At 35.2% G+C, this 5,555-nt stretch overlaps 1 non-coding gene across 1 annotated transcript; it reads right to left on the bottom strand.

The window, feature by feature from the left end:
- Window positions 1-4,117: 4,117 nt before the first annotated feature.
- Trnan-auu lies at window positions 4,118-4,191 on the bottom strand. Its single transcript has one exon. It is a non-coding gene; the product is annotated as a tRNA-Asn (tRNA).
- Between the last annotated feature and the right edge of the window lie 1,364 nt (window positions 4,192-5,555).

Genomic DNA, 5,555 nt, shown 5'->3' with positions numbered 1-5,555 from the left:
TTGGCGGATCTGGGGGAGGGGGTCATCGGTCCTGACCCCTCCCTTGGGCCAAAAAATGGGGAAAAAGAATTCTAGACCTACCTTTTCAGGACCCATGAGCTGATTTTTTTTTTTTTTTTTTGCTTTTAAGGAAATCAGAATTTTGAATTTTGAAGAACATAAAAGTCAAAAAAGCTTATTTCCCGCCATCTAGGACTCACAATTTTCCAGGGGGAGAACCCCCGGACCACCCTTTCTTGTTGGGATTTATCGATTCATGGAAAAAAGTATACGCATGCAACTACTCATGAGAAAAATTTACCTGACCGTTTTCAAAGAGCTGAAAACCTTAAATTTTGAAGAAATTAAAAAGTCATTTATAAATGACATTTCAGAAGTCAGGAAAGCTCATTTCCCGCCATCTAGAAATCGAAATTTTCCCGGGGAACCCGGACCCCCTTTTTCTTTGGTGTTCATTGATTCATTGAATCATTTTTAAGAGATGGAAAACCTTGAATTTTGAAGAACTTAAAAGTAATTAAAAGACACCTCAGGAATAAAAAATTTTCCCGGGGAAGAACTGCCACCCCCCCCCCCCTTTCTTTTTGGGATTTATTGATTCTTTCTTTTTGGGATTTATCGATTCATGGAAAAAAAATTCATATTTTTTTAATTTTTATGTATGTACACACACATAAAGCCTATTTATTGTAAAAACAATGGGAAAAAATTACCTGGCCGTTTTCAAGAGGGGAAAACCTTGAATTTTGAAGAACTTTAATTAAAATCGCTAAAAGATACTTTAGAAATCGGGAAAGCTCATTTCCCACCATTTAGAAATCAATATTTTCCCGGGGAGAATCCGAACCTCCCTTTTCTCTTTGGGTTCATTGATTGATTATAATAATTTTCAAGAGGGGAAAACCTTGAATTTTGAAGAACTTAAAAGTAATTAAAAGACAACTTAGAAGTCGGGAAGCTCATTTCCCGCCTTCTAGGAATCAACCCCCCCCCCCTTTTTGGGGGGATTTATCGACTCATGGAAAACAAATTCGTATGCAACTACTCAATTTTTTAAATGTATGTATACACACATAGGCCTAAGGCCTATCTACTGTAATAACAATGGGAAAAATTTACCTTACAGTTTTCAAGAGGGGAAAACCTTGAATTTTGAAGAACTTAAATTGAAGTCGCTAAAAAATACTTTAGAAGTCGGGAAAGCTCATTTCCCACCATTTAAAAATCAACATTTTCCCGGGGAGAACCTGAACCTCCCTTTTCTCTTTGGGTTTATTGATTCATTATAATAATTTTCAAGAGGGGAAAACCTTGAATTTTGAAAAACTTAAAAGTAATTAAAAGACACCTCAAAAGTCAGGAAAACTAATTTCCGCCTTCTAGGAATCAAAATTTTTCCCCCAGACCCCCTTTCTTTTTGGGATTTATCGATTCATGGGAAAAAAAATCGTATGCAACTACTCATTTTTTTTTTTTTTAACCTTATGAGTGTATGTATACACTCATAAGGCCTATTTACTGTAAAAGCAATGGGAAAAATTACCTGACCGTTTTCAAGAGGGGAAAACCTTGAAAGTAATTAAGACACCTCAGAAGTCGGAAAGCTCATTTCCCGCCATCTAGGAATCAAAATTTTCCCTGGGGAGAACCCCGGACCCCCCTTTTCTTTGCAGCTTATCGATTCATTGAAAAAAGAATACGTAGGCCTACGCAACTTTTTTTTTGTTATGTAAGTTTACACACATATCATGCCTATTTACTAGTTATAGGAATGAGAAAGTTTACCTGACTGTTTTCAAGAGGGGGTAAACCTTTATTTTTGAAGAACAAAGTCATTAGACACCTAGCTTAAAAGTCGAGAAAAGTCATTTCCCGCCATCTAGAAATCAAAAGATTTGATTCCAGATCTGCATGATTCATATTCCCATTCATCTTACAAGTGGGCCCCCCTACTTTGAAAAACGTTCCGCCGGCCCTGCATTTTTTAATTATTCCCTGTATTATTAAGATTTTAATTAAGTTTAGTGTGTATCGTAGCAATATGTGTATGATCAGTAAATAAAAACTACTTACAAAAAATAAAACTGCCACATTAAATAATAATTCACAGTGATCTTAGATAGGCCTATTTACATAATGAAATGAGATATGAACTCAAACTACAATATTAAGGACTGAAACTTGAATGAATGCAATTGTCCATTTTACCTGATATCAATGTATTTTAAAAACGTCAGTTAATAAAATAATACCGAGATGCCTATTTTTTTATTAAAGCTAGAATAAAGCTCTGTCCACACTATCAAATTTTATGTGACAAAAAAAACTGATGTGCCCATATTTGTGTGTAATATGACTTAATCATGCCTATGTATGCTATATGGGCAAGGCACATCACACAAATTTGTCAAATAAAATTTATTAGTGTGGAGAGAGCTTCAGCTTAAATGAACCTCAATTTTATTTTATAATAATGCACTGCAATTTTAGGAACACCCCCCGCAATATCACCTGTTAAACTAACTTAACTTTCATACTAAATAGTGTGAAAATAGCCACTGCATCTCTGATAATGCTGGCAATATAGCCGTTATACCCAAAAACGTGAAAAGTGAAACTTATTTACCAAATAATTTACAATAGGCCCGTACCAATTTTTACACGATGACATGTTTTATTGTCATTGTTGTATTTTATTAATTAGTTAAATTTGTTAGTGCTTGTATCATTCCAAAAAACTGTTTCATATTCATTAATTTAGGACTAGTTTATATAGCATATCACAGTCTGTATCACATTTCACTTATGCATCCTCAACATGATCATTAATGTTTATTCAATACATTTTGCGCAACGTCTAATGCACTACTAGAACTGTAGGTACATGCACTGAGACGAGACACGATCGCATAAATATAATGTTACCGTACATAAAGTGAAACTGGAGAATTGTAATAAAAAAAATCATACGTTTTTATTTTGATTTTTACGTTCAGTTTAGTTTTGGAATATTTGGTTTGTAGGCCAAGAAAGTAGCTTAACTCTGGGGTCAACTATGTGCGCTCAAGCCTGACATTTTTACATAAATGATGAGCTTTCCGGTTCAATTTCATCTGCTGCTCTCATTGTGTTATGCCTTTAGCGGCCTTTCGCGAGGCTGTGAGTACTGTGGTGGCTCCAGATATTTGCAAGAGGGGGTCCAAAAAGAAAAAAGGCATTCCTGTATAAATGAAAAAAAAGTTTAAACGACGGGGGTAACATATTCTATCTTGTCGCTCTCCCATCATTTGAGAGGCTTGAAAGCCATAATTAATAATATTAGGTTGAAAATCATTTTCATAAATGAGCCTCCACCACCTCCCCCACCCAAAAACAAAACAAAACAAGCTGATGAACTAAGAGACTACATCACATCAGCGCCATTGTGGTTGGCGGTGACCCGAAAATTCAGTATTTTATACCTCTGGATGCCTGAAGTTGGAACTTAAATTACCTTTTATTGCTTTTTATTTTTGACGAATTGAGGCAAAAAAAACCCGAATGAATTAAATAGGTACCCGAAAATGGCACTTAAATACTTACAACTCTAAAAACTACCGGTACCTTATCCGACTGAGCTCCACCATGGTTGGGGCTCAGGTGATTAAAGTTTGAGAATTTGAAAATCGTATAGATGCCCAAAAATAGCACTTGAATAGTACAAAACTTACGATATCTACCTGAGCCCCATTATGTTTTTAGGGCGCAGGTGAGTACATTTTAAACATTTAGGACTTTACAGTTGCCCGAAAACGGCAATTGGATACTTCAAATTTATGAAAAAATTCCATCCACCTCAGCCCATTATGGTTGAGGCTGAGGTAAGACAATTGTAAGAATTTGAGACTTTTAGATGCCGGAATGGCACTTTAATACACAAAAACTACGAAAATTACTATTTCCACCTGACCACCATCATGGATTACGCTGAGGTGAGAACATTGTAAGAATAATAATAAACAGGCTTAAGTTATTCTTCACACGCAACACTTCAATTACTTTATACAATACTCTTTTTCTTATATAGGTGTAATTTTGCCCTACCTGACGTGGAAACGTACTGAATACTCAGTACATTTAGTTCTCGGGTGGGACTCGAACCCACGATCTCCAGATCAATAGCCTGGCATCATACCTCTAGACCACCGAGCTTGCGCCTGATGGCCAGGGTTGAATTCGAGTCCAAGTAAGCAGCGGGTACTGCAGTGTTGATAGTAATTGTTATCGTCGTGATTGAATAGACAATAACTGGATTTGCGTCAGCAGAAACATGTATAGGTGTAATTTTGCCCTACCTGACATGGAAATGTACTGAATACTCTTATTCTTCCTTATTTGCAGTATTGTAACTTAGTATGGGCCTGTGACTATTCTTCGAACCTGGATTGATTACATAAGCTTCAAAAACGTGTTGTCAGAATTATTGATTTAGTTTCATTTGCATCGTCTTCTGAACCTCTGTTTAAAGAACTAAATATATTAAAAATTATGGATCTAAACAAATTACAAGTTGCCTCTTTTATGTTTCAATACATAAAAGGTGAACTCCCAACCTCTATATTAGCTTTATTTCATGATTATAAACCTATACACAGTTATTACTTAAAAAATTCAAACTCACTTTACGTTCCTTTTGTAAGACTAACTAAAAGCCAATTTTTTATTTCTGTATACGTACCGAAATTATGGAATGATACTCATGTTAAGTTTAAAAATTTCACCCACACTTTTAGAATATATATACTTGATATGCATTTATTATTATTAGTTTTTTACTTTTTGTCTTGTCAGTGTCAAATTGAGACAAGCTTTGCTTCTAAAGCTTTGCTTCTATTTCTGATCCTAATTAATCAATTTTAATGTTGTCCACTTTATTTATCATTTGATGTATTTGATTAATTAATTGAATAAATGTTAATTAAATTGATTAATTGAATTGAATTGGGGACGTTTAGATGCCAAAAATGGCACTTTAATACATAAAAACTAGTAAAATTACTCTATCCACCCGAGCCCCATCATGGTTGAGGCTGAGGTGAAAAATGTTAATAATTGGGGACTTTTAGATGCCAGGAATGGCACTTTTGATGTCAGTCATTTTTCAACATTTAAAAAGGGGCACTTTATGTTATTTTTCAACATCTGAGTTAGGGGGAAGGGGTACCCCGGCAATATCTTCCTTCTCTCTCTCTCTCTTCCCCCACCCCTAACCATGATGGGGCTGAGGTGCCTATATGTGAAGGTCCCTCTCTGGGCACCCTCTATTTCGCACCGTTCGTGAAAGAATTATTCTATTCTGGTATTTATGAAATCCCATGGTGACAATTATAGTAATGATAAAGCATGAATGGTTAATTGATATTTAGTACAAGTATGACCAGGGAACAGTTAAATTACAAGTAATTTAACTGTTCTCTGGTATGACTGAGTGGTATAATAGAATAATGTGTGTTTCCAACCACAAACACAAAACTGTGATAAACAGAATTGACAAGTGGAAAATTTGTAGTTAAAAC

The sequence above is a fragment of the Anneissia japonica genome, unplaced genomic scaffold (assembly GCF_011630105.1).
Source record: "Anneissia japonica isolate Jap-2015-1 unplaced genomic scaffold, ASM1163010v1 scaffold2707_len876726_cov182, whole genome shotgun sequence".
Taxonomy (NCBI): Eukaryota; Metazoa; Echinodermata; class Crinoidea; order Comatulida; family Comatulidae; genus Anneissia; species Anneissia japonica.
The sequence above is the reverse complement of the archived record's forward strand: the minus strand, read 5'-3'. Positions and strand labels throughout refer to the sequence as shown.